At 44.3% G+C, this 20,297-nt stretch overlaps 1 long non-coding RNA gene across 1 annotated transcript in view; it reads right to left on the bottom strand.

Annotated features, from left to right (window-relative positions):
• The window catches only part of LOC146027092 (uncharacterized), an 88,227-nt gene that overhangs the window by 34,594 nt on the left and 33,336 nt on the right, over positions 1–20,297 (bottom strand). The window contains exon 6 of the long non-coding RNA XR_014454662.1: positions 1,012–1,110. This is a non-coding gene — a long non-coding RNA (uncharacterized LOC146027092). The remainder of the gene's footprint in view (positions 1–1,011; positions 1,111–20,297) is intronic.

Below are 20,297 nucleotides of genomic sequence, written 5' to 3' on the forward strand. Positions count from 1 at the left end.
TGTGAGCAACGCCAGGCCGGGCTGATGACGTCTTGGGCGGTAGTGAAGCACCAGAGGCCAGCGGGGAGGACAGCCAGCTTTGGATGCCGCAGGTGAGCGGGAGCCAATGATCAGCGCTAGCACAGGGGGCGGGTTCCCTTTATGAGTATGAACTTTGTGGACATCACAGGCAGTTGGAGCAGTTACACTCATAAGGCAGGATGACGCTAGGCCACACCCCTACACGTTTCTTCACCAACGGTCTTCGTCAGAGAGCCCTCTGACGAAGTCCGTTGATGACGAAATGCTAATGTTAACCGTCAGTATGGGCACGTGACTCATTGCTTTTATCTGTTGTGGAAAGCTTCTTATCAATAAATATATACCTTGGATATGGAGCGCTCCGATTTCTTCTTTATATATATATATGGTGTGTTGACATGCAATAAAAGCATTTGAAAATCTTTATGAAGTCTCAGAGTGCCGCCCTTGCTACAATCCAATCTATATTGCTGTATACGCTGGAAGGGCACCAGAGCAAGCTGCAAATTTAACCCTGGGAGTGACGGATCTACCCGTATATATATATATATATATATATATATATATATATATATATTGCAGAAATGATCGCACTCTCATCCAAAAATAAACAGCAGCTGGGGTGTCCTCCTGAACAATGTAGTCCACAATATATAGAGAAGAACAGGAAGCCCTCTCCAGACTTTTTGTAAAGATAAAAAAACAGCTGTGGATTTTAATGAAGATGCAAATAAGCCAATAACTGAATGATACTCAATGTTTAACGTTAAACGTTGAGTATCATTCATTTATTCGCTTATATGCATCTTCATTAAAATCCACAGCTGGTTTTTATCTTTACAAAAAGTCTGGAGAGTGCTTCCTGTTCTCTCTCTCTCTCTCTCTCTCTCTCTCTATATATATATATATATATATATATATATATATATATATATATATATAATATTACAAGTAAAAATGTTCCAGTTTCATGTAGTATTTAACACTTACCACTAGACATATAGTGTCTTCTGTAATTCCATCTACAGTCCCTCCTAAAAAGGGTAACACCGTCTCCAGTTCCTCACCTAGTCCTTTCACCACTTCAATCTGAAATAAAATGATTCTATATTAATTTTATTGCAACATACACTGTACAAATTAAATTAAATGCATAAACTACCTGTAACATAATTACATCCAACTTCCAAAATGGTAATCTGTATACATATAGGCAAAATGACAGAGGTTTAATCTGTCCTGCCACGAGGCCGAGCATCCTCTTTCCGCTGTCCAATTCACCCAGACACTATAAAAATCCTCAGAGATCGGCACCATCTTCATTCTGCCAGGGAATTTCAGACAGCATGGACGTGTCCGTGATGCCTGTAGAGAGGGGACTGATCATGGGAGCTATGGGGCTGCAGGGACAAATTCAAACTAATGGGGGACAAACTAATGGAGGAACTAATGGGGCCAGTGGCGTAACTAGAAATTTTGCTCCCCCCCTGCAAAAAAAGTTTCTGGCGCCCCTTCCCTCACCCCCTCTCAGAACTTCTCCTTACAATACAAGTGTGCCTGACTACCTGCCCTGCAGCGCCTGGAACATGTTACAAAATGAACTGCCTGGGCTGTACAGTCACAGGCCATCATCAGCTGCACAGCGATGTACTGTACAGCACAGCCCTGGCTCATGTGCAGTGTGCGGGTGGTCTGTGCTCGTCCTTCACCTTTATGCCGCCTCCTGGACTCTGGAGGTTGGTGAGGAGAGTGGGGGCGGCCCGGAGGACAAGGAACAACAGGGGTAGCAGCAGTGGGAGATGGAGCTGCTCATGCCTCCAGCTAAGCAGCAGCTCCCCCTCCTCACCTGTTGGGCAGAGCCGGGGGTTCAAGATCAGCTCGTCCATGCACCACCCTCTCCCGCCCTCCCATTGGACGCACAGCCCACCCTCACGCACTCCCTCCCTCCCATTGGACAACACACCCGCCCCAAGTTTTTTTTTTTACTGACAGACACAGTATTGGCCGCACCCGCGCTGATTCGCCTGTGATCAACGAGTGCACAGGCAGCGGCAGTAGGCCGTGGCACACACTCACTCAGTTCGCTGGCTGCCGGGCGGATGCCGGCACCCACGCAGCCCCCGCTCCCCCAAGCAGCAGCGGGGTCTTCCTTACAGTATCTATGCTACTGAATGGGGCTGGCTAATGGGGTCTACTTAAGGGGGAACTACTGAGGGGGAAACTAAAGGGTACAACTACTGAGGGGGGAGCTATACTAAGGGGGAAACTACCAAGGGGGAAATCACTGAGCAGGCATTACTAAGGGTATTATTATGGGGGAACTATTAAGGGGGCTACTATATGGGACTGTTGAGGGGTACAAATAAGGGGCTCTTTGAAAAGAAGATTTTTATGCTGTTAAATAAGCAGTATAATTCATGGGGTGAGCCAAGTGTGTCATATAATTTCAGGGGTGCTGCTAAATCAGCCGTATAATTCATGGGGTGAGCCAAGTTCTGGGGTGAGCCAAGTGTGTCATATAATTTCTGGGGTGCTGCTAACTCAGCTGTATAATTTCTGGGGTGAGCCAAATGTGTCATATAATATTTGGGGTGCTGCTTATCAGTCATATAGTCAGGGACTGGCTGGCAACTTTCAGCTTGGAGGGCAACACAAACAAGTGGCCCAACACCCGTACCATCATTTTGCCACCCTACCCTCTCCCCTCTAGTAATCAGCAAGGATTAAACAATCATTCCCCCACACACATACACCAGAAATGGGGACAGTGTGCGATGAAGGCGCATTGCAAAAATTGACACTGTAATGCCCATTACACATAAAGCCAACAGCATAATGCCCATTACACATAAAGCCAACACCGTAATGCCCATTACACATGAAGCCAACACCGTAATGCCCATTACACATAAAGCATCACTGTAATGCCAATTACAATGCCACACACACCGCATTGTCCATTACACATAATGCAACACCGTAATGCCCATTACACATAAAGCCAACACCATAATGCCCATTACACATAAGCCAACACTGTAATGCCCATTAAACATAATGCCACACACCGTAATGCCAATTACAATGCCACACATACCGCATTGTCCATTACACATAATGCAACACCATAATGCCCATTACACATAATGCGAACACTTTAATGCCCATTACACATAATGCCAACACCGTAATTCCCATTAAACATAATAATGCCTATTACATATTATACCACATAACTGCTGCTTACCTACATGCTCATTGTCAGAGGTATTTTGTTAATTGCCAGGGGTACTAGTACCTCTGGGGGTACTCTGCAGACCAGTTGGGGGTACTTGGAAATAATATTGGTAATGGCGGAATAAGATAAAGTCTCCCAATGGCAAAAGAAGTCTACCATTGACATGGAAACAAGCCACGTTGTGTCATTTCCAGTTCCATCTGCAGCATCATCAGCGTCTCCTCGTGCTTTTGCCCAACCAGCAATTTACTGAGAGCTACCTGTGAATATCTGCCCCGTGCTGACATGGGTGGAAGAAGCATTAATCTTGCAGGCGTTAGCGGGAACTCTGGCGACAATACACAGCCAGCGGCCAGACAAAGATGGACCTGATTCCTGACCATATACGAGTCCACGGCTACTCCTTAATATTAGGACACGCATACTGCTCACTTCCACTCATAAGTACTGTGGAAATTTCAAATTGAGAGGAGGGGTACTTATAAATGAAAAGCCTAATCAAGGGGTATGGGTGAGAAAAAAGGTTGGGAACCACTGGTCTAGGAGATAACACACTGGGTGCTATTAAGCTTAATTTACATACACAGCATATACATACATACATACATAGAGTACACTCAGCATACATACACACACTCACCTCATTAACACAAAGCACAGACATCCCCCCACCCACCCACATGCTGCTCCCACTAACAATTGCATGGAGCTCCTCCATTTAAAAAAAAAATGTTCCACAGCATTTATATATATTGGCGCACTTGGTTACCCTGGCTTACACTTTTATCTGGTGAGCGGCCAGGGAGTGAAGCAGTCATCGCCCCTGGCACTCATCCTGCCTTCAGCTTCCACAGCCTCTAGCCCAGCAAAGAAATGCACACCTTCCCTGCACCCCCGTGGCACCGGCTCCCCCCTGCCACTGCTCGGGATGCTGCACCCTAGTTATGGCACTGTATGTTAGTACTAAAATCCCATCCCCATTGCTGCCGATGTCAGGTTAATGCAGACTGCCTGCCACTGTCACTATCGCCGACGTCCCGCCGCTGCTGCTTCCAAGTGCTGCTCATTGCCTGCTGTTCCCCTTTTGCCTCCAGGCACTCAGAAGCAGCGGGCTAGTCAGACATGTCTGTCGAAAGTCTAGTTACATATACCCCACAGTAGAATAGTATGGCTGCCATTTTGGTTCGCAGAGTTACGTAAATAGAGTATAGGAACCAGTAGGAATAATTATGCGAACCCTGTGCGCAGCCATACTATTACACATAAATTCATATCCCACACGCACAAATAATAACATATAGTTATATGGTTTAAATTCGCTACTCATAGTATAAATGGTAAAACATGATCTCCCCTGGACATGTTTCGCATCTGTGTGTTCCGTCTCTCAGGTGCAGCGCTCCAGTGATTGTTTAAAGTGCGCAACATTTACCAGTCAAAAGTTATAGACCAAATACATATCTAATGTTTTACATTGCCATGAGGACAGATCGGATAAAACAGGTCTCACAGCATGACCCCTAGACCTATGACGAAGCCTGTGGACAAAGACACAGCTGTTCATTCTACTGTACCAATCAAGGAGAAGCAAAACCTGACCTCTTGGCCAATGGAGAACTTTACTGTCCCCTTTTGTTTGGACCCTATATAATGTTGAGCACAGCATAAGGACTCTCTCTTCTTATCTTCTATATTGAACTGTGCTCTGGATAGAATACAGATACTCGGACTGAGTAGTGCCCGAGCATTGTGAGACGGTAACTGTTCTTTTTCTTTGTATTTGTATATGAGCCGATTGTATTTATATCTGTTTTCCCCTTTTCATTATATATTATTTGTATTGTAAGGTGATTTGTATAATCTGTTGTTATTACATTCTTATTTCTTTTTCATTTTTCTTAAATACTTTTGAAAAAATCCATAACATCGACAATCTGACATCTTTAAGACATACAATCCTTACAAACCACGTACAAAACATTGCTTGCAACCTATACACCTTATCGTAGTTATTAATTAAAAGTTCCTATACTCCATTTATATATATGTTGGATATCCCACCTTCCCTCAACTTCCCCCTTGAGATCAGCTAATCTCATTGCCTTTCTATGAACTTAGCCATAGTCCCTTACTGCTCAGATTTTATATCCTTCTTCCTTCTCTCAACAGCTTTAGAGAGATATTTTTCTAGGATGCCAACCACTATTTTACGCCCCAGATTGTTAATTCCATATCCCATTATCCACTGTGTCCTGGATGTGCCAATATTTGTATTATACTAAACATAAATGCTACTCTTATTCATACATATATTTAATTATAATAATATTTAACGTGTAATTTGTTAAGCGTGATCTTAACTATTTATCTTATTTTAATAGTGGAAGGGTTCCATTTATATATCAAATTGTGTTCATTAGTGCTATATTTATTTACAGTTTCTTATATAGCGCAGCAGATTCCATTGCGCTTTACAATAGTAGACAGTGATAAAACAAACTGGGTAACAACAGACAGACTTGGAGGTAGGAGAGCCCTGCTGCAAGCTTACAATCTATAGGGATATAGGGGGGAAACACAAGGACAGGCATATATATATATATATATATATATATATATATATATATATATATATCTTTGAATGTGCCTTTACTCAGCAGTGAATAAGAAAAATAAAAAGTCAAGAATACATAGAGGGAAATAATTTCCATTCCCCCAACTACCCATTAGGCAGTATACATTTCCCTTCCCCCCTAACCATACCCCTTATAATACCAACCCCCCCCAAATCTTATAAAATTTCGTTACTGACTTTCTTGAGATATAAATGTATTTTTCGTGCTCTATTGTGCTATTTACTAATTTTATCCGTTCCTTAATATCTGGACCTTCTTTGGCCATCCAGGATCGCGCTACAATAACTTTAGCTATGACGCATAGGTTTATAGCATTTTGTGTCATTTCAGATGTCATACTCTCTTTGGGCCAAATGCCCATGATACAGCTTATTGGCTGGGGACAGTGGGGTGCCAAGATCTACCAGTATCTTACTGACTTTTTGCCAGAAGGCTTGCACCTGTTTGCACTGCCACAGTAAATGGAAGAATAAGCATCCCAGCTCATGGCACTTTGGACAACTGTCCAATTTGTTAGTTAAGAATTTACTCAGCTTTATGGGGGTTATATATGTCTTATGCAGAATATTTATCTGGACCTGCTGGACTCTAAGGGAATTGGTAGCACCCCTCGGTGTCAATAAGGCGGTTTTCCAGTCGTCTTCACAGATTTCTGGAATATCTGTCAACCATTTAGCTCTTAGTTCTGGGAGGTCGTTCTTTTGATGAAAGTCTAAGAGGTATTTATACAGTTTGGACACTCTCTTCCCACTAATGATTTTATTAATAAACTTTTTGACTGGTATTTGAATAATTTGTATATTTTCCAATCCAGCATGCTGAGACATAGCACTTCTTAATTGTAGGTATCTATAGAACATATTTTTGTAAAGCCCATATTCAATCTGAAGTTGCACAAAGGATTTTAATACATTGTTATTATAGAGCTGACCACCTTAGTTAATTCCATACTGGTTCCATATTTTACCCCCTTGTTCTATATTCAGTTTTTCATATGTTTTAAGGAAAACAGGTACGTATCTGAATCAAGTCCCTCATAATTTATTACTTTACCTACTCGCTTCCAAACTTTATTTGCCTGTACCACGATTGGTGGCAACCCCCAAAAACGCTCAGTTCTCAAAATTAATTGAAGTGGAGTGTGCCCGGGAGCAACCACTCCAAAAAGATCTACCAGACCTGGTGGCGCTTCATTCTCCCTAACCCAATTGCATATACAGTATGACCTAGCTGGGCTGCAGGATAGTATAGCATGACGTTTGGCATTGCCAGTCCCCCCGTGTTCTCGTTCTCTGGTCAGCGTATCACTTTTAATTCTAGGGCGTTTATTTCTCCATATAGAGGATATAATTATACTATTAATCTTTCTGAAAATGTCATCGCCTATAAAAATGGGAGATTGTTGGAAAATATACAAGAATTTAGGTAAGATTACCATTTTTATTAGATTAATCCGACCCATTAGTGTCAACAGCAGCTTCATCCAGCACTTACATTTGATTTTGATTTCTTCAAATAAGGGGGCAAAATTATCAGTAAAGAAGTTTTTTGAATCTTTGGAAACAATAATTCCGAGATACTTAAATTTATTTGACACTGGAAGAGGAGTATCAATCCAATATTCACCCCGGGTTTTCTCTAGCATTATCATTAGATTTATTCCAGTTAACAGCCCTGAAAAATGCCCAAACTCGTTAAGGATTTCAATCACAGTTGGCAAATCCCTACCATAATCCGATATCCTAACCAGCAGATTGCCTGCATAGCGGGAGACAATATTATAGTTCCTAGACCTTGGGATCCTTCAAGGATAAACTTGCACGCTATTTACTTAATCGCCACTGCAAAAAGCAGTGGTGATAATGGGCACCCCTGACGGGTACCTCTTGACAGAGGGAATGACTCTGAGACATACCCATTAATGGCGACTCTGGCGCTTGGGTTCCTATATAACAGGAAAATCCAGGCTATGTACCGAGGAGCAAAGCCAAAGGTGATTAGAACTGAATGCAAGTAAGGCCACTCAACTGAGTCGAATGCCTTATTGGCATCAAAGGAAGCCACTGCAGCTTCAACCTGAGTTTGTTCCACTGTCTGGAGATACGTAAAGACCCGCCTTAGATTTATTGAGGTAGATTTCCTGCTCATAAACCCTGTTTGGTCTGGGTGCACAATATCCTTGATTATCCTATTAAGTCACCTTAGCAAAGATCTTGGCATCTGCTGTAATCAAGGATATTGGAAGGTACGACTCCACACACAACAGGTCCTCCCTCTTCCTCCATTTTCTGAAACATAAATAGTAACTGAGGTATCAAAATCTGCCCAAATTCCCTATATACCTCCCCCGGCAATCCATCAATCCCTGGAGCCTTTCCGTTTGATAGTGTATTTACTGCTACCTCTACTTCTTCTATAGTAAAAGGACACTCCAGAATATTAACAGCTTCAGGGGTTCATTTTGGTAGATCAATCCTACCCACATAGCTTTGAAGATCCTCTTCCCCTCTGGATTTATATACTTCCTTGAAGTGCTTAACAAAAATTTCAGTAATTTTAGAGGTATTGGTAAAAATTTCTCCAATCTCGGATACTATCTTGCTCACTACATTTGTGGGTCTGTCTATTTTAGAGAGTAAAACCATATATTTGTTAGGACTCGGGGTCCCGTGGGTGCACGGACTGGTGCAGGTCCGGTGACCTCGCGGGATCCCCGGCATCCTTTACCTGTTGCAGGAGGTCCCCCGGCGGCGTGCAGCAGGTGGACAGGTGGGCGGCGGCTTTCTGTTGTGGCATCTGTGCACCGGACGCTTAGGGTTGCTTAGCAACCAGTCTGGCGCACAGCTTCCGGAAGTTCGGGAACTTCCAGGACGCTTCTATACTCGTGCCTTCAGCCAGCTTGGTTAATTAGGTGGCTAGGGGCTGGCCTCCTGACGCCACCCTCATTGGCTGGGGTTCTTCATTTAAGGAGTCTGGGAAGTTTCCCAGACGCCGGTGATAATCATCCTGTGCCTTATGCAGGATTGTTCCTGGGACGTGCTGTTGCTACCTTCCTGAGTGAGCCTGCTGACTTGCAAACATCTGGGAACAACTATCTTCCATCTTGTGCCTGGTGTCGTGAGTAGTCTTAGGCTGCGGTTAGGTAGTTCTTTTGTGCATGTCAGTTACCCTAGCGGAGGTTGGGCTTTATTCCTCCTTTTTGGTTTGTGTGGGGTGTAACCCCTTAAAAGTTGTGCTGAGAACAACTTTTCTGTTTGCGACAAGGTCGCATGTTTCTGGTTGCGACGGGGTCGCTGGGCGTAGGTTTTGGTTGCGATAGAGTCGCTGTATTTACTTTACCATTATTCTGTACACCTGTGTTTATTTACCTGTATTCCTCATACTAGTGCAATTACTAGGATTGGTACTTCTGCATTATCCTTTTATACTGTAGGTTGGGTTATTAGTTTAATCAGATTGTCCTCTTGGACCTATCCTTGGCGGTCATCGTGAGCTTGTCACATCATAACACCTGGCTGCACCGGGGATAGGGAGGGCCTAATTCACCCTTTCAAACGTGGTGACTTCTGATGAAGCCTAGCATCCTGCATTCCATGATCACCTGTCAGGGAGGGCGAATAGAGTCAGGTTAGAGATTCACCATCCAGTCTGAGCGGCATCAGTCACCTCAGTTACTCCCCGGATCGTAACAGTATCACCGGCCATAAAAAGGGGAAGTTGTGGGCCACTATAGCAATTTCCCAACATGAATCCTGCAGGACTGATCCAGGGTTTAACCCAGCAGATGCAAGACCTCACCTTGTGGGTGTCAGTTTAAGAGCCCTGAAACAGGGAAGAAACCCGGCAGAGGTGTATTGCACCGAGTTTCGTAGGTGGTCGAATGATTGCAGATGGAATGACCATGCACTCAGGAGCCAGTTCAGATTGGGACTATTGGAGGAGATAAAAGATAGTCTGTTGCAATATCCGGTTCCCAATACACTGGATAAACTCATGGAGTTAGCGATAAAAATTGATAGACGGCTCGGTGGCCTGAGAGAGTTGCGGTCTCTTTGCCCAGTTCTGGAGTTTATACTGCAGCTGAGGAGTTGGATGAGCCCATGGAAGTGGGTCTGTCCAGGGTAGGCCCCAGAAGGGGTCTTCAGAAAAATAATTTTGGGGTTTGTTTTCTCTGTAATGAGAGGGATCATTTTGTACAAAATTGCCCACAGCGTCAGGGAAAATTCCAGACCAAGTGAATAGGGAGGAGGATCACTTCGGTCTTCAGTTGGTCTCCTCACAGAACTCAATCTTAGTTCCCACTAGAATTTCTTTTGGAGGTTCCGATTTTTCCTTAAAAGCCTTTTTTGATAGTGGGGCCGCAGGCAATTTTTTAGATGTTTCTTTGGCCCAGAAATTGGGAATTCCTCAGGTAAAGATGGAGCAGTCCATTTCCATCCGAGGGTTGGATGGAAACTCTTTGCCTAATGGTCAAGTTTTGTTTCACACTCCACCCATTCAGTTAAGTGTTGGGGCGTTGCATGTTGAAAAGATCGTATTATATCTCACTCACTGCCCCATGGTGCCCTTGGTTTTGGGTCATCCATGGTTAGTTAAACATAATCCTGTTATTGACTGGCAAACAGGGGAGATTAGTAGTTGGGGATCCAATTGTTTTTATGAATGTCTCCAACATCCTATTCGAGTTGCTACGGTGTTGTGTGACAAAATCCCTGAGATATACAGAGATTACTTGGATGTGTTTTCTAAGGGAAAGGTAGATACTCTTCCTCATAGGCCTTATGATTGCTCCATTACAATAAATCCCAACTCAGTGTGGCACAAAGCCAGGTTATATGCTCTTATGGGGCCTGAGATCAAAGCCATGGAGGAGTACATGGCCGAGAGGCTCCAGAAGGGGTTTATTCGGCCCTCTAAATCCCCTCTCAGTGTGGGGTTTTTCTTTGTAGGGAAAAAGGATGGTTCTTTAAGGCCTTGCATTAACTACAGGGCCCTGAATAAAATCTCGGTTAAAAACACATACTCACTCCCCCTTATTTCGGTGCTCTTTGATCAACTCAGGAGAGTGACCATTTTCTCTAAAATTGATCTCCGGGGGATGTATAATCTAATTCGCATAAAATATGGCGCTGAATGGAAGACCACTTTTAGCACCTTGTCGGGGCACTTCAAATACTTGGTGATGCCCTTCGGGTTGTCTAACGCCCCAGCTGTCTTCCAGGATTTCATCAATGATGTCCTCCGTGAATTCTTGTGGAGATTTGTTGTGGTGTATCTTGACGACATTTTGATTTTTTCTTCTTCTTTAACCGAACATCACAGTCATGTTCGTCAGGTATTACAGAAGTTACGTGACAACCAGCTGTATGCAAAATTAGAAAGATGTGAATTTCACGTCTCCGAGGTTGCCTTTTTACTATACATCATTTCCCCCAAGGGGTTTTCCATGGAATCCAAGAATTTGAAGGCCATTTTAGACTGGGAGCAGCCAGGAAACCTTAAGGCGGTGCAAAGGTTCTTAGGGTTTGCCACCTACTATCGATGGTTTATACACTCTTTTGCCGATCTAGTGGCACCCATTGTTGCACTCACTACGAAAGGAGCTGATCCTAGCAAATGGTCTCCTTAGGCTGAACAGTCCTTTCAGGTGCTCAAACGAGCCTTTGTGGCAGCTCTGGTCCTTCATCATCCCAACCCAGAATTGCCATTTATTGTGGAAGTGGATGCTTCTGAAGTGGGGGTTGGTGCAGTCCTGTCGCAACAGGATCCAGATTCAGGAGAGGATTATCCTTGTGCTTTTATGTCGAGAAAATTCTTGCAGGCAGAAGCAAATTACGATATTGGCAACAGGGAGTTGCTGGCTGTGAAATGCGCATTAGAGGAGTGGAGGCATTGGCTTGAGGGAGCCAAGCATGTGATTTACATTCTCACTGACCACAAAAATTTGCAAAATATCGAGTCAGCCAATCGGTTGAATTCTCGGCAAGCGAGATGGGCGTTATTTTTCACACGCTTCAACTTTATAATCACATATAGGCCAGGGGTTAAAAATGTCAAGGCAGACGCCTTGTCAAGGTATTTTGCAGCATCTCAGGAGGTTCGTCCTCCAGTAATACCCATTATTCCGGCTACACAAATTCATGTTGGTCTTTTGCACGATTGGCATGCGCAGATAAGGCAAATCCAGGACCAAGCTCCTGAGGGTACGCCTGCCAATCGTCTGTTTGTCCTTTCGTGCTGGAGGCGTGATATACTTGTAGAGTTTCATGATAACAATCTTGCCAGTCATTCGGGTGTGTGGAAGACTCAGAAACTCCTTTCTCGCATAGTATGGTGGCCCAATATGTCAGGAGATGTCAAGGAGTTCATCTTATCTTGCCCAGAGTGTGCTCGGCATAAAGTGCCCAGGTCCTTGCCATTAGGTAAACTGGTACCCTTGGAGATACCCATGAGACCATGGTCTCATATAGCAACAGATTTTTTGGTGGAGTTACCTTTATCGTCGGGTCAGCAAGTTGTATGGGTCGTAATGGACCGTTTTAGCAAAATGGCACATTTTGTGGCACTTCCCCGGTTACCTTTAGCCTGAGGTCTGGTGGACTTATTTGTGTGCCATGTTTTCAGATTACACGGTTTACCGACTGATATAGTGTCGGATCGGGATCCCCAGTTTATCGCTCAGTTCTACCGAATGTTTTGCAAGTCGTTGGGGATTAAGCTCAGCCTCACCTCATTATAATATGTAATGGGCATGTGACATTTAATAGGCATTATGGTGTACATTTTTGGTGTGCGCCTTTGGCGTGCACTGTCCATAGTGCCCCTGTTTAAGAAAAATTTGTTGAGTCCTGGCATAATGTGTAATGGGCATCCCGATGTATGGCATAATGTGTAATGGGCATCCCGGTGTATGATATAATGTGTAATGGGCATCACGGTGTATAGCGTAAAATGTAATGGGCATCGGAGTGGGTGGCGTAACATGTAATGGGTATCACATGTGTGCCATAATATGTAGTGGGCATTACAGTAACGTGTGAAGCAATGTGTAAGTGGCATTATGGTGTGTATAATCAAGAATAGAATTGAAGCAAAGGTTAAAAAAAAGCCATGATAAGTCAGATCAAGGGGCGGGTCTGGGGGCGGGTCAATTGGTGTACTGGAGGTTTGTCAAGGGGAGGGGCATTGTCCGGGAATCTCACAACACAAAGGTTGTAACCTTAGGCATATTCAAAATCTGAATATGTCTGCCTATTTTTGGGGGGGGGGGGGGGGATAATCTAGATGTGGGGCTGAGCTGGAGGGGGATCTGAGTCACCCCCTTCCAGCACAGCCCCCCATTCATAGGCAGACATGTCACATATTCAGAGATCCCCTCCAGCACAGCCCAGGAAGACATGTCAGTGACATTTATTCTCCAAAAGCTCCCCACACACTGATGTCACAGTGACTGTCTACCCTAGTAATGCAGGCATAGCAGTCTGCCAGTCGCAAATAGAGCCCTCCCCCAGCCGCCGCTGCCGCCCCCCCCCCCCCCAATGTGCGAATATCATGCCTCAGCTCCCACTGCTGCTGATGTGCTACTCAGTCTCTCCCCTCTTAGGCTGTAATCACGTGACAACAGCCTGAGAGCAGCTGCTCCCTCTGCCTTCCAGCGGCTGCATCTTCACCTCACGGCAGCCGCAGCAGCAGTTAAGTAAATATTAGTTTTTAATCATGAGATCTTATTAGCTATGATAAAAATTATAATGCAATACACACAAAAGATGGCTTTTGCATTAAATAGAAAGGATAAATCCCTGCCTACATAAAAAAAACTTTTGTTTATTCAATTGCCTCGTACTAAATAGTAACATTCAGAGATAACAAGTTCCGTTGCTAATAGGGGCAGAACTCTGGGAGGCAATGGAGTCATCTGCCGCCGGGCTCCTGCTCCCAAGGGGGCACTTCTTCTCCCCTATTAGTTTAAATCAGTTAATGAAAGCCATTGATATCCCTTCTGTTGCTGAGTTCTGAAATATATACTGTATGTCTCTCTCTCTAAGTCAGTGCTAGGATAGCTGTGGCACACCAGCTGCTGTAGGAACCAGGGACCGAATTACTGCAGGTGCAGACAGTACAGTGCACCAGAGCCCAAGGGGTTAAAGGGGTCCGGTGCCACCGTCCTCCTGCCCGCATTTAAAAAAAAAAAGTGCATCACTGCGGCGGGCAAGGGGGGGGGGGGGGAATACACGGACGGCAGGGCAGCAAATGTCAGGTGCATGTTGGACAGACATGGATACAGTTGCAGCAGCACCCTGCACCTCTGCATCCATGACATATTTTATATATTAATTATATTATAAATTATTATAAATTTTCGGTAATTTAGTGCTATGGAGATTTATGCTTATAATATATACAAGGTGTATTAAAGTTATCTGATCTGTAACATAATCTATAATTGTCTGTATGTACCAATTCAAATTCACATATAAATCCTACTGCAAGTTAATGCTAGTTTTTAATCATTATGAGATCTTATAAGCTATGGTAAAAATTAAAATACAGTACATACAAAAGACGACTTTTGAATTAAATAGAAAGAATAATATCCCTCCTACATAAAAAAAAAACCTTTTGTTAAATTGCGTGGTTACTAAATAGTAACATCCAGAGATAACATTTCCATTGCTAATATGGTATTTTCAATGGTAGTGTAAGTCAGGGCTAGGCTAGCTGTGGTGCACCAGCTGTTTACAAGTGTCCGATGCCACCATTCGCCACCATAAATAAGTTCCTTTTTCTTTAAAAAATAAACTAAATTAACTAAATAGCAGGGGACACATACATGGGTACTTCCTCATCTTTGCGGGCTTATGCCAGTTACGTTAGCCACTTTCAGAATGGGTGTGGTATAGGGTTCCGACAGTCAGGATCCTGACAGTCATTAGCTCGATGTCGGGATCCCGACTTCCCGGACTCAGACAGCATGGTGAGCGCAACAAAGCCCCTTGCGGGCTCGCTGCACTCGCCACGCTGTGGGCACAGTAGCTCGCTGCGCTCGCCACCTATTCTATTCTCCCTCTATGGGGGTCATGGACCCCCACAAGGGAAAATAGCGGGTGGCCATCGGGCACCTGTCTGTCTGCATTTTGACAGTCGGGATCCCGACGTTGGGTAAATGACTGTCGGAATCCCGACTGTCGGGACCGCATCCGTCACCCTTCAGAATAGCATCATTGTCCCCTCGCTGGCTTGCTTCACTCGCCACGCTTCAGACTCTGTGTCTCGCTCTGCTCTGCTTTACTAAGTTCTGCAGCTATGGTCGCAAAGACGAGGAAGTACCCATACAATCATGGTTTAAAGAAGGAACCTCTGAGACCATCTCTTTTTTTTTCACATTCAAAAGTAGTGTATATTCGGAGCATGTTGTCTAATGCTTTTGGGACACCTGTCCCATACTCAGGACAATGCACTTAAAGACCCATCCCAAAAACATTAGACAGTATGCTTTGAATACACAACAACACAACAAACAGAACTGTGCTGAGCAGGGCCGGCAACAGAAATCTTGGGGCCCCATACACTGATATTTCTGGGGGCCCTCACCCCCTCAAGCACTAGTAGTTGTGTGGAGCAGGGAAGAATGGTGGGCATATTGGTGGCAAGGAGTCCCATATAATTGCTGCCCCCAGCGCAGATAGTCTAACTTCTGAATTGACAACGAATACACATTATACCACACACCTTAATGCCCATTAGACAATTGATGTTACGCACCATGGCAACCGCCGCACGATGATGATGCTAACCAGGGTTGCTTCACCTTTCAAGTGGCGTGAGTTAAGGTGCTTGGTGTTACACGCGTTTCCATAGTAACCGACAGGGTAGGATGACGTCATCAGCGGGCGCATCCACTCTGTACGGATGATGCGGGGGCGGTGTTCTCACTGGTGCTGGTATGATAAAGGTATGTGATTTTCACCCGTGTATTATCCTGATGACGATGTGGTAAAATACATCGAAAACATTTGAACTTCAACTGCATGATTTCCTTCTTTCTTATCCATGTGCGTCCTTTGTGGAGTGTATGTGTATATATGTGTATATATGTGTATATATATGTGTGTATATATATATATATATATATATATATATATACACACACACGTGTGTGACCAAATTCAGATATTTACTGCCAGTTTGAAGCCATACGTCCTTAGAGACCAATTCAAGTGCAGTATGTTAAATCAAAGCATTGACAAGAGACTGCTATCCAGACCTGAGCTAACACTAGACACGGCCCCGAGAAGCAGCAGTAGAGACCCAAAGGTGAGATTTCTCACCTTAAATGCTGATGTTTATAATGAGCACCCACAATGGTCTGGGGACATCCGGGACACGCAGCTCTTGGCTGCCGCGCAAACGGCCTGTGGACGGTCCGAAGGGACACGCAGCTTCCGGCCACTGCTTAGATACACTGACAGCACCGGCTCATGTCAGTGTGTGTAAGCGCCGGCGGCCGGAAGCTGCGTGTCCCGGCGGACCGTCCACAGGCTGTTTGCGCGGCAGCCAAGAGCTGCGTGTCCCGGCGAATGTCCCCAGGCAGCCCCCATGTACTGCAGGCTCAATTGTCTCAGCGGCACCACAGCCACGCTAACAGTCAGAAGATGAGTGGTCCGGCGGCCAAGCGGGGGCTAAACTTGGGGCCCCTATGATACTCGGGGCCCGTCACAGCTGTACCCTTTGACCCCCCTGTCGCCAGGCCTGGCGCTGAGGTATAGGTAAATTTAAAACACTGAATTTATTTTAATAAAAAATTCATAAAATAGATAAATAACAATTGTCACAAATGGCCTTTAGTTACTACACATACTAAGTACTGTATACCCTCAAGGAAATAAAGATGGCTGCAGGATTTGGATGGTTAGTTTACAGTTCCTTGTCATAATTTTTAGTAGGCGATGTTAGTTACCAGGAGATAACTTTAGTATATGCAGATGTTAGTAGGGGTTAATAAAAGTTACTGATGTTCCTTGATTATTACTTGGATGTCTGGCCAGACATTTTAAGGGAGGTACCTGTTGTGTTGACACACAGTTACCAATTGCTCCCAGCTGCTGGTGCAGAATCACCTAGGAGGTGCAGCTTTATCCGGAGTAAGATATTGGAGATTGTGTCCACTAGAGGTACCTGCCGGCAATGGATGTGACTTGATATCCAAAAGGATGTGGTATAGTTACTGACGCGTTTCCCCGCCTGCTCTGCGCTGTCAGCGGCTTTCTCAAAGGAATCAGGTAAGATTGAATACACAATCATTTTGGATAAGAGATTGTCTCTGAGTGCTTTCTTTAAACCATGAGTATATGCTGATGTCAGTGGCACTGTAGCATATTGTATTATATAATAAAGTGTATGTGTGTGTGTGTGTGTGTGTGTGGGGGGGGGCACCAACATTTATCTTGTCCCCAGGCATCTGGGACAAACTTACATCACTGGTGTGGCATAATGTGTAATGGGCATTATGGTGTGCGGCATAAGGTGTAATGGGCATTACTGTGTGTGCAAACCTGTCGCAGTGTGTCTAAGAGGTGCTATCAGATTGTATCCCAGGTAGGACCCAGTATTTTGATCTTGGGTCTGACCCTTTCACACTAAACCTGTGTCACCCATTAAACACAGAGTGAGCCAGGTTTATTCCTTCTTATAACCCGGGTTGAATTGCCAGGCTGGTCAAACTGGGTTATTCAGTTTTGTGCTTTCACATTGCACCTTGACCTGGCAATAACCCATTTTATAAATGCGATCTGAAAGGGGTATGAGGGTCTCCACCTGGCACAATGTGTACAAGTGACACTACTATGTGGTGCAATGTGAATAACAGATACTACTTTGACACTATTATATGACCACTCCCCTTCCCCACACAGCCAGAAATTTTTGGCACCCGTCTTTTGTGCACACTATTCCTATTTTGAGTATGCAGCCCAGATGGGGAACGCTAAATAATAAGAGAGGCGATGTAAGCAAAGGATGTTTTTGAAGTTGAAGAAAGTTTAAATAATAATAATAATAATAATAATAATAATAATAATAATAATAATAATAATATAGGCAGGCAGTACAGAGGGACTCAAAAACAGATATTAGACTTGTACAAATCAGACATATAGCAGTAATCAGTAATTAGAGTCAGTATCTCTCTTAAAAAAGTAACCTATCAAACTTACAGCAGATCCTGCCTAAACCTACAAAATTATTAAAAATAAGAAGAAAAAGAAAGGGTTGAAAGAAAAAGAGCAGGATAGAGAAACACAAGACCAATTAATTTCCATGTTTTTCAATAGGTGTGACCTAATATCAAAGTATGATCTCAGTGCGTGTGCATTAAATATGTTTGGGAGGACTTAAAGTCAAGCCACAGAAACCTAGTAGCTGTGAATCCCTGTTGGCTTTCAGGTGTCCCCCGTATTTCCTCCATTGACATATACATATCTATCCTAGTGAACCACTCCTTCACCATGGAAGGGGCAGTACTACGCCAACGAACAGGGATCACAGCTTTAGCAGCACTATTAAAGAATTTTAAAAGGGATTTTTTATGTTGTCAGAGAGCCAGTAACTGAATTAAGGAGCCAGAAAGCAGGCTCCGAGGGGACTCCAGTTCCCACTATAAGCTTAGAAATGGAAATCACGTTATCCCAAAAGGGGTGGAGCAAGAGACAATCCCACCAGATACTGTATGAATTGGGGAGCCTATTTCGGTGTTGCACTGCCAACATGTATTCGGTACACCGGGAGGGAAACATTTTTGTAAGTGTCAGGGGACATCTATATCAACGCGATAAAACTTTAAATTGCATCTCTATTACTGAATAGCTGACAGAACTAACAAAGGTGGCCGGAAAACATTTTGTCCAGTCCTTCTCTGTTAGGTCAATCTGCATGTCCTGTCCCCAATCTCTAGTGTATTTAGGATGGGCTGGGAACTTATTTTCAATAAAGAGTCTGTAGCAGTTTGAAAGGAAATATACGGGATGAGAAGAGTCCAAACACATGTGCTCAAATTCTGTCAATTGCCTATTAAGGTCGGGACGAAGTTTACTCCCCACCACAAAATGCTTTAACTGAAGATAGCTCCAAATTTCCGATTATGGAAGAATCCATTTCTCCTGCAAATCGGGGATAGGGAGCATAACCCTGTCTTCCACCAGCTGGCCGACACGCGACACTCCTTTCAATGTCCATGCCTCAAACCGTGGCCTGAGACTCCGGAAAGAAAATTACAGTTATTAAACAGCGGGGTCAGGGGAGAGAACTTTGAAGGCACATATGGCAGAGCCCGTAACCTGCCCCAATATGTTAGTGTAGGGCCAACAGTGGGATGGGAGACGGTAGAGATTCTCGAGCGCCATGGGAAGTGGCCTATTGGTGAAGCTACAGTAGCATTCTCTATAAGCACCCATTGTTTTATATCGGTCGTTCAGGACCATTCCATTATCCTGTTGAGGACAATGGCGTCATAGTACAATGATAAATGGTGCAGCTGAAGGCTGATATGCTTGCGGCGAAAAAGTATTGCATGCTGGAAGCATGGCCTCTTAGTCCCCCAAACAAAATCCCTTACTGCATTGTGCAGCTATCTGAACCACATATTAGAGACGTGGACTTAGAACATCTGAAGAAGATATAAGACTCTGGGCAGCACATTCATCTTAATTACACTACCTGTTGCCCCAGTCCCTAAATTCAGAACAAAGAGTGGCAAGTTATTTTTTTAAATTCTCGTCAAAGAGATGCAAAAGATTGGTATTTAGTGTGAGTTGTTCATAGTTTTTATGGTATATATTTACATTTCTTATACTTAAAATTTGAAGGAAACAAAACAAAACAAAAAACTATGCTTTTGTGTATATGTGTGTGTGTGTGTCTGTCTGTGGTGGAGCATATTTTTGCTCCTGGGCCAACAACTCGCTAGTTCCACCTCCACATCCCAGCATGCACTGCCATTGTTTTGATGTTAGCGTATGCTGGGATGTGTACAGGGGCGGATTGGCCCACCGGTAAACCGGGCTATTTCCCGGTGGGGATGGACCACAACATATTAAAATTGGCCGCTCTCCCCCCTGTGTGGGCTGCGGACCACGCAAACGCAATCTCAGCTGTTCGCGGCCGCGACCACAGCGTTTTTGCCCAAATGCAATATGGCCGCTGGAGGGGAGGGAGCCGGGCAGTGCGACGCTGCCTGATATCAGAGTGAACTCAGCAGCGCTGCCCGACTCCAAACAGTGGCAATCCCGAGAATTTTCCGGGCTTGCCAGACTGGGCACTGAGGCACAGGCCGGAAAATTCTCGGGATTGCCACTGAAGAGGTTAAGTGCGTGCGTCTTAGTCACATGTGGGAAAAAATTATATAGTAT

Source organism: Crinia signifera, chromosome 8 (assembly GCF_055691185.1).
Source record: "Crinia signifera chromosome 8, ASM5569118v1, whole genome shotgun sequence".
NCBI classification, from domain to species: domain Eukaryota; kingdom Metazoa; phylum Chordata; class Amphibia; order Anura; family Myobatrachidae; genus Crinia; species Crinia signifera.